Here is a 24,846-nt window from a genome sequence, read left to right as displayed (position 1 = left end):
GGAGCAAAAGGAATTCCCCAAAAAAGTAGGAAAAGATTCTCTGGAAGCAAAAGATGATGACAATATTTCTGCAGAAAAGAAAGAAAAACAAAAAAAAAGAATACTTGAAGCATTTCAAAAAGTCCCCAGGCTGAAATTTCTTTGCCAATACGACAACCTCAAAGTGTCTGTGGTGTGTCAGGAAGCTCAGCAGTGAACCTGCAAGGCTTGGATAAACATCACTGGTTTCCGTCCCTCAGACCACAAGCAGCTCCCAACAAGACTTCAAGACGAAGGGACAAAGCTTCCCCCTTCACCTCTCCACAGCAGCTCTAGGGAGTCTCTCTCCACTGCAAGATCTCCTTTGTCAGTCTACAGTGACAAGAGTTAGCTGCAGGAGGCATTTGCATGGGAACTCTCTCCAGATGGGAAGAAGAAGAAGTGGTGATTCCTGAGAAAAGAAAAAGGCAACGCTGTTTGGGAAGACACCAGCATGAGTTTCCCATAGTTCTAGGCCAAAAATCTCTTGAATGAAGCAACATCCCTCAATGGGGCAGCACTTCAGCTTTGATATGAATGCTGAAAAACTTCCTGCCCCTTTCTGCTACCGTAGCTGACTCGAAATCACAAGAAATGTGCCAACTCTGCCAAAGAGATGCAGACATGGTGAGATAAAAAGACCTAGTCGGCTGAAAAGGGGACCAAATGAATATTTTCTAACCTCCCCCCTTTTTATCCTTTCCCCAGCCAAGCCAGAGCAATGTCCTTCCTCTCAGTCACTGATGGTGACCCAGGCATGGCATGCAGTGTGGGGACAGAGCTTGTCACTGCTCCCAGTGCCCTCGCCAAGGGCTTCCAGTGCCCTGCTCTGCCATACCAGGCCCTGCCCTTCCCTTCCCTGCCCTGCGGAGGCCAGTCAGCCGTGGGAGCCGCCCTGCCCGCGCTGTGCCCGCAGCCCCGGCTCTGCCGTTCTCGTCCCCGCCAAGTCCGGCCCGGGCTGGGGCCGCGCTGCCGCTGCCCGCCGGGCTCAGCGTCAGCACCTTCCCTGCCAAGCCGAGCACCTGGTGAACAGCCCCCGTGTCCGCTCCGTGCGCTGGGACAGCCGGGCCCAGGGGCTGCTCATTGACCTCTCCCTCTTCCAGTGGGCGCTGCTCAGCCTGCGTGATGCTCTGTACTCCTTCCAAGCCACACAGTTCTGCAGCTTCGTGCTCCAGCTCCACTGCTTCAGCTTCCACAGGGTGCCGGGCTGGGTTGGCTCAGCTGTGCTGGGCAATGCCGGGGCCTGGCCCCACTACAGCATGGCCACGACCGCCCCAACTTCCGTGTCCGCACCAAGCGCTGGAGCACGGCCAACAGGCAGCAGTAGGGCAGGAAGGTCACAGCTGCTTCCAGCAGCTCCACAATGAGCAGGTGGTGCCCTCTTCCCCACCGGGCAGCCACCCAGAGCCGGAGAGACAGGGTGGGATCTGCGGGCAGTGTGGGCTGTGGCCGTGGGCACTGCCCAGTGGGGCAGGAGTGGGCCCTGCCCGTGCTGCGGCTGCTCAGTGCAGCTCTCCCGGCTGGCACAGGGGCTGTCCTTGGGCAAGGCAGCTGTGCTGGCAGGGCCCAGGAGCTGTGCCGGCTCTGCCGGGCTGCCGGGGCTGCGGGACAGTCCCGCCGCGACTGCTCTCACCACAGCCTGGCCCGCTCAGCTGCAGCTGGCCCAGCCGTGCACCGTGGCTGGCGCTGCTCCTTGCCCTGCCCTGGGATGCTTGGGGAGCTCTTCGTGAATGCGTGTGAGCCTAGGGCTTGGTCCTGGTCACGCCCAGCTGGAGGGAGCCTCCTGTCCCTCTGGGGCACTGGGGAAAAGACCTGCCAGTTGGCTTTCTGGCAGCTGCCTCCTGCCAAGGAACAACAGCAGCACAGTTTTCCCAGACAGTTGAACTAATAGGGGAGACTTAAATGGACAAGGCATTGCTAGCTGAATAGCCCCAGAATATATGGGGGTCTTGGTGTTCTGCTTTCTCGCCCTGTTTGGGATGTTGGGAGCTTTTGTTTTCCCTGATAGAAGTACAGTTGCTGCCAAGGGAAACACACCCAGAAACCAAGAGTGACCCAGCCCTCCCTTTGCTTTTCCTTTCTTCTTCCCTTACTGCTATACAGCATTCTCATACCAGGACCTCACTGCTGCCTCACCTGAGGATTTAGAGCTGCCTCCAGGCTAAGCACAGGTGCTCAGGACTCTGTGGTTTTCCTACCTTATCCCAAGAAAGTGTTTGCCACATCTGGACTTCTTGGGATTTCATTGGAGGAGCCAGGCACAAGCAAATTTCATCTCAACTGTGAGCTCATCATTCTGCTTGGTCCCATGGACCTTAAATGCTACCCTGAGCTCACCCTTCCTCTGGTTCCCACAGACCATCACAACCCTTCCATGGCCTCTCCACTGAGAAGCAGCTGCACATCTTCAGAGCAGCAGTTGCCAGCTCACAGCACATCAGGTAGGGAAAGAGCTTCTACCCTTGCTTTCCAAGCAGGTCCTAGTAAATGACCCTTTCAAGTGTTTTCCTGCAGTGCTCTATCATGGGTAAATCTCAAGTGAGAATCAGGTAGAAAGTATCAAGTCAACTAGGAAGAGGGTCCTTGAAAACAGAAAGATTCTCTTCCTGCTTTTCCTGTCCTTGCTACAGATTTGGAGGGTGTTCTGGGCATTTTCCAGACAGCCTCTCTGTAGGGGGACAAGGGCAAGGTGAAAGATATTGCCTAACAAGTGGTCAGTGTTAGGTGCACTCTCCTCTTTTTCTGAATGAAACCAAACTAGGACCCTGATAGGATATTGCAGATGTTTAAGATCTGCCCTGCAAATCAAGCTGTATCATTGAAATGAGCTCTGAGTGCCCCAGAACAGTTGGAGCTACAGAATACAGCCTCACCCTCAAGGATGGTTTTAGGAAAAACTCACAGTTTAATTTCAGTGTGTGTGTCTGCAGATCTGGGCTCTTCCTGGCTGAATCCACTTACTGTGTTCTTTTGTGATAAGAACCCAAATGTAGCCAAATCCCAAAACTGCTGGGAAGATGCAAAAGACTGTGATTATAAGGGGTTTGTGTGTGTGTGTGTCTGTGTGTGTGTCTATATCAGATTTCCAGTCCATGCTTTGATCTATGTACATGTCAATTCGGATTAATATTTTTAAGAGGAAGAACTCACTCCTCCAATCCCCTGGGAAGTCTGAATACATTTCTGGAACTGAAGTTGCTGTGTGCTTCCTGTGATGTTTGATCCAAGGCAGCACTAGAGCTCTGTGTCCCAAAGACACATTGTGGAGCCTGACCAATGTGTTTGGATTCTTGCAGCCACCCCAGAAACTTCAGCCCCCAGCACTCCAGCTGCCAGTGCAGGTTCTGCAGCATGGACAGCCACAGCTGGCTGTGGAATACTCCTGGGAAAGAGGAATTGCCACCGCTGGATCTGGACATGGTGCTTGAGATGCTGGAGGAGATATTTTCTCCCTCTGCTCAGGTAACTGCATTCGACAGGGAAGAAAGTGGCTGGACTGAGAGCTTGTGAATGTTGTTGCATGGCTGAGAAGGCTTCAAGTTCAGCTGTGAATGGACAGGGAAGGATTTACTTGGTAAAGGAAAATTTTCTGAAGAAGAAGAAAGGATAAAGTCATCCCCACTGAGTAAGGATGAAAAGGTGTGAGCCTGTGTTGGCCAAGTTTGGGTGCTCCTTTTCCTGGGAAGAACCCCTGATGCAGGGGCATTTGTGGTGAGGAAGTGGAAGCTTTGTAGGTTCTAAGAGGCTTTGTTTGATGGGAAAGAAGAGAAGAGTGTTTGGAGAAGTGGCACTGAAGGCCCAGTGTCCCGTGCAGGGAGGGGCATGCCAGAGGTGCCTCTGTTGCAGCTGCAGACGTGGGCTGTGCCTCTTTTGGGTGGGAAGGCCAAGGCAAAGCAAGGGCTGGGCTGCAGCTGCTGCTGCTGTGTGAGCCCTGCCGTGCGTGTGGGCGCTCCCAGAGCCGTGGCTGGGGCTGGGCTGCAGCTGCAGCTTTCTTGTCTTCTCAGTAAGCTGCTGCCTGCAGTCCAGTTTCCATTAGGGAAATCCTCAGCTGGGCAAACTGGCCAGTCTTGCTGTCCATGTTGCAGAGCTCTTTCCCCTTGCTCTTGGGCATCTCTGTGGGAAGAGATGTGTGTTCCCATGCTGTCCCTGCCAAGCAGCAGCCTGGATGAGACTGCTGTGCTCAGGGCTGTGGAGGAAGGAGCACATCCCTTTGCCAGGAGCTGGCGGAACTCCTCCTTAGCAGCCATTCCATGTTTTCAGTGTCACCCCAGCTCAACACTGTCAGCTTTGACAGCTTTTGGACTGTGTTTGAGAAGTCAAATCTTTTTAACTGTTGAATGCCTTTGCGGCCCAGAGCTGTTGTTAGGAACAAGAGATTATGAACTGTGAGCCATGAAGTTGTTGGACCAGGTGTTTTGTGTAAGTGGTGGGAAGGGTTTCTCCCTTTCTGTTTCTCTTTCAAGGGCAATAATACTGCTGCCCCTGAGTCTTCAGGAGGGGAGCCTGTGGGCAGAGCGGCAGCAGGGGGAGCTTTGCCTGGCACCGAGAGCGGCAGGAACAATTCCCAGGAGCCCGAGGAGCTTGGCAAGGACAGAGCCCCCACTGGTTTAGAGAGGGGTGAGATGGCTGCTCTGAGCCTGCCTCTGGCAGGAAGGGAGATGAGAAGACTTGAGTTCCTGTCTGCAGGCTTGGTGCTTTCTGGTGCCTTGAGTTCAGATCCTGCACGGGCACAACCTGCCTGAGCCCTGCCCTCCACGCTTCTCCAGAGGCTCTGACACTGAGTCCTCTGCTGGGGCAAGAGAGCAGGGAATAAACCTGACCTTGTGGCAGCTGTGTCACCAAGCCAGGTGTCCCAGTTTGGTGCTGATGTCCGTGGATAAGTTTGCTGCAGGATGTCAGTGCCCTGGAGGCAACCCTGAGTGACTCTTGAAGCAAGAGAGGAAAAGCCCAGCAAAAGGTCAGTGTAGAAGTCTGAGCTTTTTGTCTCCAAGCATTAAATCAATGTAGTGCCACTGTGCTGATAGGTGTAGTGAGATACATTAAAAATACAAGCAGCAGAAGCTCTGAGGCCAAGGAAATCATTAGTCACAAATACAGTACCTCAAGGAAAAACTGAAATCACCCCTTTAAAGTAGAGAGAACTAAAGTAGAGAGAGAGAGCACTTTGGGTCTGCATTCTTGAGCAAAACTGGTACAGCCTGCTCCCTGGTAGGGAGCTCTTTCCCTCCCAGATGTGAAAAACAGAATTCACTGCTTAGAATTTTTAAAAGTTTAATACTAATAGGATAAAAAAAGACAATATTTGCAGCACTGGGGTGCTCCTGGCCAACAGGCAAAGAACACTGGGTGTATAGAGAGTATCTTATTGCTGAGATGCAAGCATATTCATGTGTTTCATGCTGTATTCAAACATTCTTAGGAACTTTCTGATGTTTTGGGAACTCATTTTTTTGACTTCTTCAAACTCACTCAGGCTTACTGCATGACGTCCTGTGCATCAGGTCAATATATTTTATTTCTTCTTGTGTCTCCTTCCTGCTGTTTCACATCCTCTGAAAAGGGTTTAGTATGTCCTCCTTAAATTTAACATGGTATTCTCGTATTGTCCTCTGGTGCTCTGGTTGGTGTCAGGGTTTTCTTATCACTTGGACAGGTTGGTCAGTGGATGGCCTTACACTGTTTTTAGTTACACACAAGCCTTTTTTTCCTCCTTATGATTTGCTAGGGTCTCTAACACAATACACTCATCACACGATTGTTTTCCATAAGTGATCCACAGATATTATATTCATTAAACTACTGTTTCTATGAGCAGCACAGTGCACACTTAAGCTGATAGATTCTATTAGTTTTACAAGCAGCTAAAAAAAGTTATAACTGATGCTATTTCTAAATACTCATAATCACTAACAACATGCATAAGCTAATACATAAATGCCAAAGCCAATATTACCTGGTCATTTGTCACAGAGCTGTTCATCCCAGAGCTGGTGGTTGTTTTGGAGGAGCTGTGGCTCACTGCAGAGGGCAGGCTGTAGATGGCAGGGAACGGTGCTAGTTCATAACTCAGCTCCCAGCACCTTCAGCTTCAGCCATTTCAGTGAGGACTGAGGTCTCTCTGTCAGCACAGAGAAAGAACCAGGCTGGGCTTCTTTGTGGCAGCTGGCACTGTCTGAGTTTCAAGCTCTTATGGGGGCTCTTTGCACTGAGAGGGCTTTGAGTTTATTGGGATACTTCAAAACTTAAGAAGTTCTGGACACTTGAGAGGTGAACACTTTGAAAACTTACAGTTTTGAACACTTGGAAGGAGTCTGGCTATTTGAAGAGCAGGCTTCAAATTATCAAGTGAGAGTCTGCCTTTCCAGCCATCTTTTACTGTCTTTGATAGAAGGACAGTTACTTCCAAAGGGACAGATGCACAGAGGCCAATATTGACCCAGTGTTCCCTCTGCTTCCCAGATTTCCATCCTGATCTGCCTTGCCAGGAGGGCTATCCTGCGTGGGAAGAAGGATCAGAGGGAGAGCCTGTGACCATCGGGCAGGTGGAATCCTTAAGTGTACACATAGATTTATAGATTTCTACAATTCTATTTCTATATCCATATAGTACAGATTTATAGAGGTGTGTTTGTATGTGCATATATATACATCTATACAATTAAATTGATCTATATTGTTATAGATGGGACAGAATTAGTTACATTTCCAGATTTTGAGATTTACATTTATATATTTATAGAGTTACATTTAGACGCTTACATGTAGATGCTTACATTTGGGCGCTTAGATATACATTTAGAAATGTGCATAGGTTTTTAGTTCAAGGTATGTGGAAGTTTAGATGCATAGATTGACCCGTGTAGGCCTAGGCTGCATTTTTAGCTCTTTTCCCCCTCAGCTGCCTTTTTCACCTCTTGCTTTTTACAGAATCACAGAATTTCTAGGTTGGAAGAGACCTTTAAGATCATCGAGTCCAACCCATGTTCTAACACCTCAGCTAGATCATGGCACGAAGTGCCACATCCAGTCGTTTTTTAAACACACTTTTCCTCCCCCGGTACCCCCTGTGTCCCCTGTCCCTGTGCTGCGTTCGAGCTGGCGGCCAGGCCGGGCGGAGCAGCACTTCCAGCCCCGGCTGTCCCTGGAGCGGTGGGAGCTGCCGCTGGCCCCAGGCACTGTCCCCTGAGGAGCTGCTGAAGGACGGTGAGACAGAGGGGGCTCAGGGGGCTCAGGGGGCGGTGGCGCCGAAGGGACGCTGACCCTGAGCTGCTGCTGGGGCTGAGGGCTGTGGGGCAGCCGAGGGCCATGGTGGCCCTGAGGTGACAGGGAAGTGACACAGGCTGAGGGGTGGCGGGTCTCAGGGGACAAGATGGCTCGGAAGGGACTGAGGAGGGTGAGAGGACTGTGAGGGGCTGAAGAAACTGAAGGGGGCTGGGGCTTCACCGAGAGCATGGCGGGGCTGAGGGGATGGAGCGGGCCAGCAGGGAGCACAGCAGGGACTGCAGCTCTGCCTGGCCTTGGAAGAAATTCCAGAGCCTCCACTTTTGCCACAGCTGCAAGGAAGACCTTGAGGACAGCCGGAGACTGACGGGAGGCAGCAGGGAGGAGCTGAAGGCCAGCAGCAAGAGCAGTGAACGGGGACCTGCTGCTGCCAGCCTGCAGAGAGACCGGCTGAGGCCACAGGCCCGGGGAGGCAGGCTGGGGCTGAGGCTGCTGTGGGCTGTGGCCGTGGGCGCTGCCCGGCGGGGCAGGAGCGGGCCCTGCCTGTGCTGGGGCTGCTCAGCGCAGCTGCCCCGGCTGGCACAGGGGCTGTCCTTGGGCAAGGCAGCTGTGCCGGCAGGGCCCGGGAGCTGTGCCGGCTCTGCCGGGCTGCCGGAGCTGCGGGACAGTCCCGCCGCGACTGCGCTCACCACAGCCTGGCCCGCTCGGCTGCTTTCTCTTTCCCACCCTCCTGGGGAGGCTCTGACATTTCCTCTTCCTTGATGGAAGTGCAGCTGCTGCCAAGGGAAACGTCCCCATGCTCACTGAGTGTTCCCTTTGCTTGTCAGATGTCCCATCTGCTGTTCCTGTCCAGGAGAGCTGCTCTGCACGGGAGGAGGAGCCCGAGGAGGAGGCTTTGAAGATGGGGCAGCTGGGATCCCTCTGCTTGGAGCTCTGTTTAAAGATACACGGACTTACATGTGGACAGAGATTATTATATGGATATGTGCATATGTAGCCTGGTATTTGTACAGGCATATTTCTATATGTCATATTTATGGATGTATGCTATGTATATGTTTATATATGTTTTATTACATATATGTTTATATATGTATCTAAGTGTACATATACACACATATATGTAATAACAAACATATATAAACATATACATAGCATATCGAAGTTGATATATCTGTCTTTAGTTCTACTTCCTATGTATACAGTTTTGTTTCTATCTATGTCTCTTGATTCAGTCATAGATATATGGCCCTTTAAATAGATATATTGGTATTTGTATAGGTATACATGCCTATTTTTATGTTTTTACATGTATATTGATCCATTTCTATGTGTAATTATTTTTACCTATGTATCCAGATGTATAGCTGTATATTTGTATTGATGCATTTGTGTAGATATTTAGTTTGGCATAGTGATATTTGTATATTTCTAGATAGGTTTGTGTTATATATGTATTTATATATTTTTTCTGTATATATATATATATTTAGTACTATTTTAACATGCATGGAGTGGGATAGTTGTATAATTCTATCCATAGAGTTCTTGGTACAAGGTTACTTGGGGAGGGAATGCATATTTTTGAATTTCTATATGGGCTGTATACTTGTAGTAATATGCAATAAATTAAGTTGTTAAACACCTAATTGATCTTTCTGTTTAGTGAGTTGTAGAGGTTGGCAATAACTTAGGTTTTGTTAGCTGAAGTTGGTATTTGTATCTTTTTACATGGACTGGTTGTAATAATGTAATAAATTCCTGTTTTTAACCTAAATTGAGATTTCTATAGAGCTATAGTTCTATAGTTCTCAATTTCTATATAGAAATTGAGATTTCTATTTTGTCAGCATGGGTGTAGCAATTTGTAAAAAAAGGACATTTTTCAACTGAAATTGATTCTTGTGAGTTTAGCCACACCTCTCTTCACAGAGAGCAGCAGCTACAGCGTGTATTTGTCGATCAGCAGTGTGGCTGTAGCAGTCTGCAAGAAATATCACATTTGTCAAGTGAGATGGATGTTCTGTGATTTGTGCTACCCAAAGCCATGGGCAGATGTAAATGCTGCAGGATTTTGGCCATGAAAATCTCCAGCCATGCCCAGCACGTGCCCCACTTGCACTCAGGCTGGGCAAGGGAAGCGCAGATTTGGGATGGCAGCAGAGCCCCACGTTGGCTCAGAACTCACTGGAAAGGCCTGCTGAGAAAACTCCGGGACTCCACTGAGGCCTGCTGAGAAAACTCTGGGAGCACAGAACTCCTGCTCTGTGAATATGCAGATAATTCAGTCCATGTTTGGTTCTTTACATACATACACACACACAGATATATGTAGGCAGCACTTAGTAACCTGTACCATACTTGTGGGATTGTGTGAACTGAAATGGATTCTTCTCTGTTTATATATAGGGTCAGCAGAGTTGTGCCATTCTGTAGCCATCCTGTAACAGTGGTCACTCTGTCTAAGCAGCGCAGTTGTAGCAATCTGTAATAAAGTTCCTTTTTAAACTGGCATTGGCTTTGGGGCACTTCTCATTTTCATGACGAGTGACCACACCAATGTTTGTGCCTATTTCTTCACTGATCCTGAAGCTCTGATGAGTGTATGACAAGCCGTGGCACCCAATTGCTCACAGGTCTGTCCAGCTGTGGGTAATAAACAGGACTTCTCTGTGAAACATCCTTCTCAGGTTATTTGTCTAAGAGTTGTGGTCTATCTCTAGAACCCCTTCAGGCAGCACCCTCTCTGGGGAGGAGAGGGGAAAAATGTATGGGGATTATGGCATTTATTCTCCTTTAACATATATTTTCACTAAGCTATAGCCTAAACTCAGTATGGAAAAAGATAGATTTTCTTTAGTCATGCAGTGTAGAATAAATGGTGTGGGAATAGGCACAAACCAAGCTGCAGGAGCAGCTTGTTCTTGGTCTTAACAGGAAATTGTGTACAGGAAAGCACCACAATCTTAATGATTCACCTCTTAGGTAAAGACACAATGGTCCACCATGTAAACCTACCTGGGGATGGGAACAACAAATGTCCCTGGGCTGGGGCAGAAGCCTGGGAGTCCAACACTTGGAAAAAGAGATCTGGAAAAGCCAGCCCAAGGCACAGGCACGCATTTGGCTGCAGGCAAGAGGGAGCTTGTACTGCCAGCAGGGAAAGGGACTCCAGGCAGAAGAGCTGGCCAGCGGCAGGGAGCAGCTCCTGCTGCCAGGACTCGCAGGACGCAGCAGCAGCGGGCACATTGCGGATGGACAGCGGAGTCGCTCCTGAGCCGCCAAGGTGACACCTCCTGGGGCTGCAGTCACAGTGCAGTCACCTGTCCTGCAGGCTCTCTTTGGCTTCTTGAGCTCCAACCACAGCAGGAAGCAAACCTGAGCATAAATCATAGAAATTATAAGACGTCAGGACTAGTTGGCCCACTGCAAATACTGGATTTTTAATTTCTTAGACTGTCTCTGCATTTAGTACCATCTGTGTTTCAAAAGGAAGTGCTCAGCATTTAGAAGCATGCATTCTCTCCTTTAGCAGATACATATATAGATATACATATATATATACACACATATATTTTTGTAATTTTATATGTTTGTAACATCCATCTGTGTGAAGAAAGGGCAAACTTAAGAAAGTGTAGTTGTTTTACAACATCATGCTTTCATAGAAATATATTTCAAATTATTTTCTAAGGTACCTATAGTATAAAGACACTTTGCTAAAACTAGTAAGGATGAGAATTGGAGGGCTGTATTTTGGATTAAAATCTTATCCAACTTCTATTTAATTCTGTGCAATATTTCCATTAAATCTGATTAATGCTCAGGAATAAAAATGAAGATTTCTCTTCTGTTCTCTTTTTCTGGGAAACAAGGCATGTATCTACTTTTGATTTTTATTTTAAAGACAGTAAACCATTGGACTAATTGATACCTTGGAACATTTTTATCACTTACAACTACTCATGGCTCTCAGGAATGGAAAGGTTAAAGGAAGGGAAGAGAGGAAATCATTTAAAGCAATGACCCGAGAATTATTTTACATCACTTTGTAAACTTGGTTAATTACACTATTATCTAAAAATAATGTATATATGTACTTGGTATAAAGTATTAGCTGAGTAAATGCTATACAGAAACAAGTTCTCATCTATGTTTTTGCTATCCTTGTGTTCTCTTCTTTATTAGAAAAATCATTAAGAAAAACACTGCTGTCCTTTGAAAAATGAACCAGTTAAAATATTGACAAGTCTGAAATTTGATTTAGGAATGTACAAACAATAATTTTAATTGTTGCCAAAGAAAAATAAAATTGTCATGTTATCTCTGGTAAACATCAGACATTGTTAACAGTAGGGTTGCACAAAGCATCTCCTGGATACAGTAAAGAACCTAACATGAAGGTCTCATAAATGATGGAGACAAGAGACACTGACCCTTGAAGATTCCAAGAATCATTTGATAAAAATAAAAAGAGCTTATCTAGCTCATCTTAGTTATACTTAAAATGTATTTTATATGGATTAGATTTATAGTGTTTGAAAACTCATCACTTCTTTTATGTCGCTGAATAATTAATGCTGATTATTTTAGTCACAGCCTACAGATTTAAAAGACAAACACACAGCTACAGCTTGCAGAACAGAACCAGTATCACTTGATTTGTCAGTGAAGTATCAGAAAGTGTTGTAAATGACATAGACTGCTATCATGAGGTATTCCCAGGAGCTGTTCAACATTGCAATTAAACTGAAATTTAGGTAAACTGAAATCCTCATAGGTACGATTTGCAGTCTGTCAGCAAATTTGCTGAGAGCAAAACAAATTTCTGAATTGCCATGGCTATAAAGGAGAAAATGTGCCAGTAGAAAAAAGCTGATTAACAAATACTGTAAGAAATCATGAAATTACAATTAAACAACATGATGCAGAATTGTAAACACAAGGGGCCAGTATCATCATATCCTGTTTAGAAAGGCAGAAAAATTCAGTCAATTACATAGTTAAATGTGGATATTCTTAGTTCAGTCGAAGAAAGAACAGACATAATTTCTCCCAAGCCAAGCCTGGGAAACTTAGAGGAAAGAATTAAAACAATGATTATTTCTCTTTCTGTAAGCATTGTTTATAGATATGGTTCTAAAGAGTGTGCTATTCATAGTTCATCAATATTGTGAGAGAAGATTCCTAAAGGCAAGTCAGGTCTTAGGTCCACCATTGTTTATATAAGAACTGTAGATTTCTAAAACCCAAAACTTTTCATGCCTTCTGATGATGGAGTCTCTGTATCACCTTTATCTGTCTTCCATACCCCTTCAGTGATAGACATGTTTTCCTTTCCTCTCCCAAATTTAACACAGCTCTTTGAGAAAATTGACTGATGTAGCTTCTGCTGCTGATGGTGGTGCTTTTGTCTGCAGGTGAGGGCAGGTGATTTGAACCAAGGATAGAGTCCACTGTAAAGACACCAGTTTTTGCCAAGCCAAGGAAATCAATCACAATTGGGCTACAGGTGCTGAGCACTAGGTTTTTTCCCCTAGTTTTTGGAAAGCTATGACCTTAAGAATCCCAACAGATTTTCCTCCAGGAGGATACCAGCAGTAGTATGATGCCAATTTTTCCCACTTCTTTTGTGTGTCTGTGGTGCTTTTAAGAGTTCCTCAGTGCCCAACAGGAATGAAAGGGCATGTGGTAGTGTGATTTGTGAGCTCTGTTTCGTGCCTTGCCACATGAGTGTTCATGACAAGCCGGACACCCCACTCATGGCTCTGTTGAGTTAAATTCATCCCAATTCTGTGCAAACAGCAGCCCCGAGATGCTGAGAAGAGCAAGCACAGTGCGTGGGTGTGCATGCACACACTCGGGGCTGACTGCTGTGTGGGCAGAAGGTTTTGGACTGCTGTACATCTTCACACAAGCTGGAGGAATTTATCAAATCTATATGAAATGAAAATATATCAAAATGAACGAAATAATGCATATTCATTTATCATAGATGTAATTTAACATCTATACCCTATTGCTGGCCAGGGGTCTGTGTCCAAATCAGGAACAGGACGGGACTGCTGAGGAACGCGCCTCGAGCTGTTTGTTTTCTAGCATCAGTCTCATTCCATGGTTATGACAATGGGAAGATGCCAGCAGCTCTTATCCCCAGCAGCAGACAAAGAACTTAATGTTATAACTTACTTCAAAAGTTTTTTGACCAATCACACAAAGCAAAAGCATTTTGACAGTAGATCTATCCAACCACTACAAGCACACATCCCTTTTGTTAAAACAATGCTTGCTTATTTCTGTGACAGTTCCAGTTGTTGGTTTCTCTGGGTCTGGATTGAAGGCACTTGAGACAGTAGCTCATGTTCACACTCAGGTGTTTATTATTTCTTATCAGTAAAACAGTCTCACTACTGTGAGTTTGGCAGCTTTTCTTCAGAAGGCAAATATGGCTAACAATCTCTTATTATAAAGTCTTTTAAGACTAAACTATCCAATTAAGAACTGACGCCTAGATTATTTTCCCTTTCAACCCAATAACTGATCCCAAAGACCTTGCAATGCGGACTTTTCTGCCCCCAATTACAAAATGCCACCCAAACCCATGAAGAAGAAGGAAGAAGAACCATGAAGAAGAAACCCAGGATGACACCCTGTGCCCTCCATCTTGCTTCCATCCACAACATCCTAAAAATCCCAAATCTAAATTTCTCACCAAGTGACACACCTAGACTGCTCTCTAGAATCTATTCCACACTTTTGTTGATTCTAGTCTATCTTGAAATCTTGGCAACTTTCTCCATGAATGAGGGTCAAAGTCAGTGCTCCTCTGGGGATCAGGGCACCCCAGAGCTGACAGAGAAATATTCCTGGTGCCCTGGGTTTCCACATCTTTGAATACAATACCTCCTTGTAAGCCTTAAAACACAATGCGCAGAGCTCCATTATTAAGCTTAGAATTCCTCATATCTTGCTAGATATACTTTTCTGAAGCTTAAGGAATTATTCTAGCCAAGTGTTAATACACAAACCATTGTTTTATTTGTCATTTCTTTTCTACTTTTTATATAGGTTTCTGCTGACAAATCTGATGGCTACTGCTTTGTGGGAATCCACAAAATTAGAGGGTTTTGGGAAAGCTGCAAAAGGCAGGCCTCAGATACGGTAGAACTGTCATTAGAGCTAAGCAGCAGCCATGAGATAGGTCAGCAGAAAAATTATTTAAACTGCCGAAAAACAAGGACAAACAATGGTCTGTGTATTAATGCTTGTCTAGAATACTCTCTAAGCTACTGAAAAGTTTATCTAGCAAGATATTAGGAAGGTTGAAGCTTAATAATAGAGCTCTGTGCATTGCGTTTTAGGGCTTACAAGTAGGTGTTGTATTCGAAATAGGCAAGCATTGTTTTAACCAAAAGTATACGTGCTTATGGTGATTGGATAGAACGACTGTCAGTATGCTTTTGCTTTGTGTGATTGGTCAAGAAACTTATAAAGTAAGTTGTAACATGAAATTCTTCGTCTGCTGCCTGGGATGAGAGCTGATGGCATCTTCCCATTGCAATAATCATGTAATGGGACTGATGCTGAAAAATAAAACAGCTCAAGGCACATTCCACAGCAGTCCCCTTCTGTTGGTGATTTGTAAATAGTGCCCTGCCAGTGACACTGGTTAGCTCTACTCAGAGGTCTGCTGTCTCTGAGGCCTGCCTTTTGCAGCTTTCTCAAAACTCTCTGATTTGACAATTCCCACAGAGAGGTACTCTGTTTTCTGACTGTTTCTGTTGCCTTGTTTTGTTTTTGTTGCCCTGAGTTTCCTGAGAGGAAGAAACCCCAGGGACAGAAAGCACAATTTCTAGAGCACTGGCAGGGCAAAAATCCCAGCAAGATGAAGCAACCAGAACAAATGGATGAGTGTGTTTCTGGGCCAGGTTTACCTGTGATGGCAAGATCCTGCACATGAAGATGGAGGTGCAGATTGTCCTGTCGATGCTTATTCTACATCTTTCTAGGAACTAGAGGAATCCTGATGGAGCCTGCCTGTGAAGCACTTGAGCTTTGAAAATCATGCTTCACTGGTTTTTATTGTTTTCGTTTTTATTTGTGAGCAGCATCCATTTGTAACATCAGCTGAGCCTGCTTCATTTCTGGTGCCACTCATCATTTCAGTGAAGAGGAGGAAGGAGACGTTAACACTGTGATAATGACATCAGGACCATTTACTCCATAACTAGCTTAGAGTAGGATTATAGAGTAGGACTGTAAATCAATAAATTGTCAGGAACTTCAACTCATCTGGAAGATTCCATTATTTCTCACCCTGTGAATAAGCTCAGCATTTCCTTCTGAGCTATCAGTTGTCTCTTAAATGTGCAAAGTGACATTTATGGCTTTCTTTGGTGTGTCTTGAAAGTGGGGAAGGATCTTTTTCATTCATCCTCCCCAGAGCCCAATACCTTTGGAATAGGACCCACTGGCAGGTTTTTGCCTAGCTGTGATATTTCTAGTTGAGGCAGAAAGGGCAATGGCATTTGCAGGATAAAGCAAAGGAAGAAAGGGGCAGGCCAAACACCCTGTGTAGATTCAGGCATTGAGTTTTGACTCAAGAGCATTTGGGTTCCTGCCGCTTGGATTTGTATCCCTAAGTGCAATGACTTTGGCTGGAGGAGAGCCTTGCTCAAGTGAGAAAGCAGAAAGATCAGAGAGGGTGCTTGGGAAGGTCTCCTGTGGTGCAGAGCTGTCAGCGCCTGGGAGGTGAGAGCGGGCCCAGCCTTGGCCGGGGTGGAGCCCCAGCAGAGCCCCGGCAGAGGCTGGAGCAGGCTGAGCCCCGGCAGAGGCAGGCTGGAAGGAGGCCCTTGGAGCTGCAAGAGGCAGCAGCCGGGCCCTGGGTGCCTGTTCCCGGCAGCGGGCGAATCCTCCGCTCTCAGAGCCCAGGTGGCAGCTGGCTGCTGCCGAGGGGAAGCACAGCCGTGCTGGGCACAGCCCAGCCTGGAGGCATTGGCCGTCTGGAGTGTGCCCAGGATCAGAGAAAGGCCCAGGGCAGCCGAGGGCCGCTGGGCTGTCTGAGGATTCCTCCTCTTCTGCCGGCTGCCCTGCAACTCCTGGCAAAGGTCAGCAGTGTGTGCAGCACTCTGGGCACCGGGGCAGGGAGCCGGGCTGCTCGGCAGGCTGGAGCACAGGGCAGCCTCCTTCAGGCCCGGCTCTTGTGCCTGGGGAAGCGAGGCCAGCGTGAGGCAGGGACAGCTTGGCAGGGCACATCTGCAGGAGCCAGCGCCTCACGCAACTCTGGGAGGAAGCGCCTGCAATCCTGCAGCTCTGCACTGAGCCAGAGCAAAGGTGTGAGATGCAGAGTGTTTTGCAGGAATATTCAGGCCCACCAGGCCAGCCTGCTTTGTGCTCTCTGGCACACAGCAAGCGCTGTGCAATGCAGCTCTGAGCTGCTGGGAGAGAGGGAATCAGGGATGTGCCTGAGGGTTTTGCTTGAGTAGTGAACTGATTAGGAAGGGAGCAGAAGGGTTGCAGTAGGCAATTTGTGGGTTTTTTTGTTCGTTTCAGAAAGAAAGATACAATGTTTCCTGAGTCAGCTAAAGCACTTGCAGGACTTTTCGAAGAAATGCTTGTGTTTTCTTTCGCAGAGTAGGAAGGAGAGGCGTTGGGAAAATGTTAAAGTGTAACATATGGGGCCTATTCTTGTGAATTCCTTGGGCTTTAGCCGGCAGTGCTGAACCCCGTGTTCCCCCATTGCAGTGCTTAATGTTTGCAAATGGCTATCTTAACCTTGAGAATAAAAAGAATGATCCTTCTGAAGAAGGGAGCTGGAATGCATTCAAGGGAAGAAACTGTTTTTAGGATGCTCTTGATTAGTAAGGAGAATTTGAGGAATGGGAATATTTCTCAAACAACTGTGTCCAAGGCCCTGCCATATTTGATGTTTGAGCAGGTTGACGAGGTAATGAAGAAAAGTATCTTGTTTAATGGGTGGGAACTTGACCCTTTGTCCTGGTTGAGGGCAAATTTGGGAGAGAACCCCCGAAGGGGTTCATCTAGAAAGCAGATTCAAACCTCTCGCAACCGGTTTGGGAGAAAATACCTCCCTGGAGAGGAGCGGAAAAAATGTTTATTGAGCAATAAAAGCCAAACAATATTAAACAATAAAACCTCTTGCCACTCCAAAAGAGAGACAAACTCAGCAAGTCTCCTCCATGGGCTGTGGCTCAGCTCACTCAGTCTCCTGTCAGTCCCTGTTGGGCTGGAAATGCTGCGGCCCAGGCCCGGCTTGGTGGGTCAAAGGTGTGAGCTGCCAGTGCTCTTCTGGTGTTCAGTCTGGAGAAGGTCTAAACAGGTCCAAAGAAAATGGAAAAAAACCCCACCGTCCAGAGAACTTCTTTACTTCAGCTAGCCAAAACGTCCTAAAAGCAAAGGAGAACTTTGTCCTGCTGTCTGTCCATCCACAGACATCACAGTGCAGGAGCAGGAACGTGGAGGAGTGAGTGCAATTTCTGAATGAAATTCCATACTTCTTCTCTCCGCCACTTCACTCTTGGAACAAGTCTTAAAGGTGCAAAACTTATTATTCAGCAAACCAGGACAGATGACTGGGGATACAAGCATGATATAGTCAAGCCAGGACACCCTTTAAAGAGAAACAATGTATTGGTCAATCGGTGGGCAGTCAGGCTTTGAAAGGGGAGCAGTGCATAACGGAGCCCTTGGTGGCAGGGAGTCGGTATCGTGAGCCATCATGGCCTCATCTCACACACCCGCCATGTGTGGGCCGATGCTGTAACTGGGAAAATTCCACTCCTGACAGGAGATACAGGGCCTGGTTCTGGGGTGGAGGAGTGAGAAGGATGAGATGCACAGCGTTTTGATCCAGGGGATGTCCTGGAAGTGCACTGCCTACCTGCCCCTGGTGCCGAGCACCACAATCCATCTCTTCCTGCTCAGCAGATTTTGGGAATCCAGGGGTTGGAATGTATTATTTGCTTTGCAGGCCCGGTTGTGGCTTAGGTTCTTTTGTGCATGGGTCTCCTCCTGAACCTGTGACAGTGACCATCAAGGAGCTACAGAACACTCCTGCTCTGATGTCAATAAATTCTGAGAAGTGATAGAAATGTGTTTGATAAATTGGGGTACTGTTTAGCCTGTGAGTTTCCACAAAGTATTGAATATGTCTTAATTCCATGGTTACAAAGTAGTAAGCGAGATTGCTGGGTGTGCATATGTCAGAGAAGTGATTCCCTATGCACCGAGTACTAAAATACAGTAATGCCACTTTTCTAACCCTGAGCTGGCATGAGGGATGGGGCCCTGCTTGGGAACTTTCATTTTGGAAACTTCTGTTAGCAGGTAAGAAATGTCAAAATGAAACATTTTCACCTTATATTTTCCTCTGGTTGACCTTTTTGGGAGCCAAGGTGTCCTGGGTGTGTGCAGAGCAGAGCAGCCCCAGAAACCCCTTGGTTTGCCCACAAGTTGTCATGCCTTATTCCAGGTGTGCCCAGCTCTGGCAGGAGAAAGAGCCCGCAGCGCAGTGGGCACCGTGCCCTGCCCAGCCGGGGCTCTCTGGCACAGAGCAGCAGCAGCAGCAGCAGCACCGCTCAACCCGCTCCTGCCTTGGCTTCCCCTGGCACACAGAAGCCTCTGGAAATCAGCACCGCCAGTCGCGTTCCCAGCCTGGAGCAGCTCCTGCGGGCGGGCAGATGCTGCCAGTTCGACTGCTTCCAAAGAGGAATAAAGGCAGAGATGTACATGCACCAGAGCCCTGGGCATGTCCAATAAATGTGCAAATATGCGGGGAGATTTTTAGGAATGATTTCAGCTGTTATGTGAGCAGTGGCTTCTCTCCTGGTTCTGTGCAATGCTGTGGGCCATTTTCTTGGTCTGGTTTTCTTTGCTTGGGTCCCATCTGAGTGCTCAGTTGGGGTCCAGGCTGTCGGTGCTTTGTGCACTCTTGGAGTTGCTCTTGGATCCCTTGAACAACAGGGTTTGGCCCATGACGGTAATTTGTGCTGCTTTTTGACAGAGGAGAACTTTGCAGGTGATTTTTGTTTGCTGTAGGGAAGGTTGGTTATCGCTTGGCATAAATTCACAGAGAAACATAGAACATTGCTTTGTGATGTCAGGGCATGGTTTCCACGTTGTCATAGTGACATCAGAAGGTTGCCTTGGTGCACAGAAGGCCTGAGTGTCAGAGCAGCTGTAGGTCTTGCTGCGAGCAGGCACATCCTGCTGGTTAAGGCATTTGTCGGGGGTAGCTGTGCACTGACAAGAACCGTTTTTTTCCAACTGTGTGAGCACAGCCGGCACACTTTTAGACCAGTGCCACAGGGATGGAGGATCTCAGGGCTGCAGTTTTTGGGGCTTACGCGCTTTATTATTCTGCCTATTATCTGACTCACCTGGCACGTAAGTAGAGGTTTTTCCTGGGTGTAACCTAACCTGGCTTTTGTATGTCTTCCTGCTCTTTCTTAGTGACTGAGTATCTGATTTTGAAACAGAAAGAGCATTAGAATGACACTGGTTTGGTAAAGGTCCTTTCAAGTCGTTCAGCTAAAAAGGGGGTGTCTGTAGCCACAGGGGCAGCATTTGCAAGGGAACCTGCAGGGCTTCTGTTCCCTCCACAGGAGAGTTTGTGGCAGCAGAGTCTGTCATTTCCTCAGTTTACTGGGATAGCAAGACACCTTTGGAAATGCAGAATGGGAGACCTTCTTGGAGGGCCTCCTAAAAACTCTGCAGTTGTTCCCAGAATTCAGGGAAAGTTTCTTTCTTTCTAAATTTTCTCCTGAAAGGATTTGACTGTCTAACTTAATCTTTTACTGAGTGCTAAAATCATGATCTTCCATTTGCCAGGAAACGCAAACTCCAAAACACTGTGTGTCTGCTGCAGAACCCCTGCTGCTGCTGTGCTGTTTCACAACAGAACTGCCACAGCTCAGGGGGATTTTGGGGAAACTTTCCTGGGCAACTGTTTCCAGCAAGAGAATTAATGAAAATTAGTGCATGCAACTGATTTTTTTAAAAAAATACCTGAGGAAGAGGATAAAAAAAGCTGCTTGATGTGTTTGGTAGAACAGGAGCGTTGAGTGTTAAAGATGAATTCGCATTTTCTTGATCATATTTGTATTCATTTACTGGCAAAACAGGCCAAAGCGTAGGCAGAAGCAAGAATATTGTCCTGATCTTTTGCTGGCTGTGTGAATGAAACATGTCTTTTGGAGGGATTTTGTGAAACGGGAAATCATCTCTGGGTTGACTTGTTCTTTGGGATTCAGCACCCGAAGCAGTGTTCTCACAGCATCTTGTTCATTTTCTCTCCCACTACAGGTCACCTCAGGCGTGTATTCATCGCTTTTGATCATGAGGTGAGTGAGAAAGGGAGATTCCATGTTCCTGGTGTTTAAGAATTGGAGACCCAGCAGTGAGTTTGGCCACTAGCAGTAGAGTGTAGAAGGCCAGTTGGAAAGCCAGAAAAAATCCAATTTGATCAGAAACAAGGGCATCACATCCAAATTCTCACTTTTCCATTTCAGAATTTTGAAGAAATAGAAGCACTGTTTTACCAATAGAACATTGCCACCTGATAATAGGCAGGGTGAAATACTTAAATAAGAGCAATTTGCAGTACATTTGAATAAGGATATTATAATTCTGTCATTGGGACTTAAAATGATACTGCTATAAAAGTTCCAGATCTATCCTTAAAAGATGTGGTGGTAAATATGAAAAGAAATGAGGTTCTGAATGATAGGTGATGGCCTGTCCCTCATGCTCCTCTCTTGCCGCAGCTGACAGAACCAACAGCCGTCTCTCCCCTGGCTTCTGCAACTCCTGGAGAAGAAACCAAAGAACAACAAATTGAAATGGAGGAGCACCTGCCGCCATCATTGATCACACCAAAACCTGGATATCCCGGACCTGTAAGTGCCATTTGTGGGTTGTGCTGTCTTTAGTACAAGGAAGAGGTGCAAGTTTCATACCAGCGAGTGCTTCTTGTTACTGGCTGAGGATTCTGAGTGCTGGAGTCCTGCCAAGAGCAGGCAGCATCAGCAGAACTTGACCTTTGACCTGTGATGTTGAGGCCCCAAAGGGCTGGTGCCTCTGGGAGAGCATGTGGCTGCTTGGCTCAGGGAAGCTCTGCCTCTGGGCTTCTGCAGTGCTATGGCCGAGTGAGCAAGTGGTAGTGCTGGAGGTCACAGGGCATTCTTTGTTGGACTTCCATTTTTGGAATGGTGTGTTTGGTTTGTGAAACCAGTCTGCAGCTTTTTTGCATAATTCTTCAGTTCTACAAAGGCGTTTTGGCCAGGTGTCTTTAGGTTTTCACAAGCTGCAAGGAGATGGTTTTGCGGTCCATGAAGCTATAGGGGTTCATTACTGCCCCGTCTGGCCAAAGAAAGAAAGTGAGCAGTTATGATGCTTCCGGGTGATGCAAAAAGCAGAAAAGGGCAAGTTTGTGTTGCTACATTGAGTGATGAAGTCTGCCCCTTTGGCACATGCCTTGCAGTCTGGACTGGGGGAGAAGCTGTAAGTTTTTGACTACCGTCTTGTGTTGCTCAGAAAATAAAGGCATCTAGAAATGGTGGATGCTGTATTTGAAGTGAAATGGGCAACTCCGTGGCAGCGGAGCAACTTGGGTACAATGGTCCCTGGGGTGCGGTAGAAAATCAGCTGAAGAAGACCCAGCCTGTGACCAGGTGTCCAAGAAGGCCAAGGGCATGGTGGCCTGCGTCAGCAGCAGAGGGGCAGCAGGAGCAGGGCATTGAGCGTTCATTTCCTCCTTCTCCAGCAAGCAAAGATGCTTCTGCACAATGTTTCCTGCACTTTTGCCGCACTGGGTGTGATTGCTATGCAGTTTAATTTTCCACGTCTGCAGCAGCAGTAGCAAAGGCGTTGTTGTCGCTTTCCTGCTTTTCCTTTTCAGAGCTTTCAGGAAGTAAAAGCTTCGTGTTACAGAGGCAAGGTTGCTTGCTGATAGCAACCAGGGAGAAATATCAACCTGATATCCATGTAGAGTTCTGTTAAATCGGCCCATTACAATTACGTTGGTGGGAGTTGGAATCCCTATGTCCCTAAGAAATGTTCCGATTTCTCCTTATAAGATGTGGTGGTAGATCCAAGAAGAAAGGAGGTTCTGAATGATAGGTCATGTCCTGTGCCTCATGCTTCTCTCTTGCCACAGCTGACAGAACAAACAGCTGTCTCTCCCCTGGTTCCCGCTGCTCCTGAAGAAGAAGCCGAAGAGGAGCAATCTGAGGTGGAGGAGCGCCAGACTCCTTCAGTGGTCACACCAGAGACTGGATATCGTGATTCTGTAAGTGCCACCTGTGGCTGGCGCTGTCTTTAGTGCAAGGCAGAGGTGCAACTTTTGGAGCAGCCAGCGCTTCCTGTTGCTGGCTGAGGATGCTGAGTGCTGGAGTGCTGCCAGGAGCTCGGGATTTCCTTCAGGCAGCATCAGCAGAACTTGGCCTTTGACCTGTGATGTTGAGGCCCCAAAGGGCTGGTGCCTCTGGGAGAGCATGTGGCTGCTTGGCTCAGGAAAACAATATCTCTGAGCTTCTGCATCGCTATGGTCGAGGGTATACGTGGTGGTGCTGGAGGACATGGGACATTTATTTTTTGGTTTCCAGTTTTGGAATGGTGTCTTTTTCTTGTGAAACTGGTCGGCAGTTTTCTTTAATTACTTTTGAGGTCCATCAAGTCTTTTGGGCCAGGTGACTTTTGGCTTTTTACAAGCTGCAAGGAGATGTTTCTGTTGTCCATGAAGTTGTGGGGGGACATTCTTATCCCATGTGGCCAAAGAAAGAAAGTGAGCAGTTATGAAGCCTCCTTGTGATGCAAGAAAACAGAAGCGGCAAGTTTGTGTTGCTGCATTGAGTGATGAAGTCTGCAGCTTAGGCATGTGCCTTGGAGCCTGAAGTGGGTGTGTAGCTGCAATTCCTTGACTGCTGTGTTGTGTTGCTCAGAACAAGAAGGCCATCTAGAAATGGTGGATCCCGAATTTGAAGTCTACTTGGCATACTTGTGGCTGGGGCGACGGGTGAGTTAAATGGACGCAGGGGTGCGATAGAAGATCAGCTGATGAAGAGCCAGCCTGGGACCAGGTGTCCAAGAAGGCCAAGGGCATGGTGAGCTGTGTCAGCATCAGTGGGGCAGCAGGTGCAGGGCATTGAGCATGGCCCTGTGCTGGGCAGCGCTGCGGCCACAGCTGGAGTGCTGTGTGCACTTGTGGGTCCTGGGAAGCAGAAAGTCACGGAGAGGCTGCAGTGTGTGCAGGGAAGGACAGGGGAGCTGGGCAAGGTGTGCAGCACAAGGCCCGTGAGGAGGTGCTGAGGGAGCTCTAGTATGGACAATGGGAGGCATAGGAGGATCTTTCAGGCAGCCTTCCATCAATCCCAGCATGACAGTGCTCACCACAAGGGCCGTTTCCCTACTAAACATGCCCTCACTGAATCTAAGTGCTTTAGACACTAAAGTGGGGGATTCTTTCACCTTGTGGCTGGCTTGCTGGCTTGCTAGTAGTGGCTTGCCCTGATCATTTTTTTCTTATCTAGTAAGTAAAGGTGCTTCTCCTCAAAATTTCCTCCCTGTTTTAAGCCCAGGATGGGATTCTAATCCAGTTTTTGTTTTCCATGTCAGCAACAGCAGTAGCAAAGGTGTTGCTGTCACTTTCCTACTTTTCCATTTCAGTGCTTTCAGGAAGTTGAAGCTGTGTTTTACAGAGATAGCGTTGTGTGCTGATAGCAGCCAGGGAGCAATACTAACCTTATATCCATCCACATTTCTTTTTAGGTGGCCCATTTTATTTTATTCCGTAGGGCTTAGAATCCTGATGTTGCTGTGAAATGTTCTGATTTCTCCTTATAAGATGTAGTGGAAGATCTGAAAACAAATGAGGTTCTGAATGATAGGTGACAGCCTGTGCCTCATGCTTCTCTCTTGCCACAGCTGAAAGAACCAACAGCTGTCTCTCCCCTGGCTCCCACTGCTCCTGAAGAAAAAGCTGAAGAGGAGAAAATTGAGATGGATGAGCGCCAGACTCCGTCATTGGTCACACCAGAGACTGGATATCCTGAGCTTGTAAGTGCCACCTGTGGCTGGCGCTGTCTTTAGAGCAAGGCAGAGGTGCAAGTTTCAGAGCAGCCAGCGCTTCCTGTTGCTGGCTGAGGATGCTGAGTGCTGGAGTGCTGCCAGGAGCTCGGGATTTCCTGCAGGCAGCAACAGCAGAACATGGCCTTTGACCTGTGATGTTGTGCCCCAAAGGGCTGGTGCCTCTGGGAGGGCATCTGGCTGCTTGGCTCATGGAAACTCTGTCTCTGGGCCTCTACATCGCCATGGCCGAGTGAGCACGGGGTACTCCTGGAGGTCACAGGACTTTTTTATATGTTTTCCATTTTTTGGAATGGTGTCTTTTTCTTGCGAAACTGCTATCTAATTTTCTTGAATTATTCTTGAGGTCTACCAAGTCTTTTGGGCCAAGTGCCTTTTGGCTTTTTCAAGCTGCAAGGAGATGGTTCTGTGGTCCATGAAGTTGTGGGGGGACATTCTTATCCCTTGTAGCCAAAGAAAGAAAGTGAGCAGTTATGAAACGTCCTTGTGATGCAAGAAAACAGA

The 24,846-nt window shown here is 47.2% G+C and overlaps 1 long non-coding RNA gene across 1 annotated transcript; it reads left to right on the top strand.

The window, feature by feature from the left end:
• Window positions 1-3,257: 3,257 nt before the first annotated feature.
• LOC134432240 (uncharacterized) lies at window positions 3,258-7,710 on the top strand. Its single transcript, XR_010031274.1, has 3 exons — window positions 3,258-3,480; window positions 6,478-7,221; window positions 7,572-7,710. It is a non-coding gene; the product is annotated as an uncharacterized LOC134432240 (long non-coding RNA).
• Window positions 7,711-24,846: the final 17,136 nt, after the last annotated feature.

The sequence above is a fragment of the Melospiza melodia genome, chromosome Z (assembly GCF_035770615.1).
Source record: "Melospiza melodia melodia isolate bMelMel2 chromosome Z, bMelMel2.pri, whole genome shotgun sequence".
Classification (NCBI taxonomy): Eukaryota; Metazoa; Chordata; class Aves; order Passeriformes; family Passerellidae; genus Melospiza; species Melospiza melodia.
Note: the sequence above shows the minus strand (reverse complement) of the source record. Positions and strands in the feature narration are given on the sequence as shown.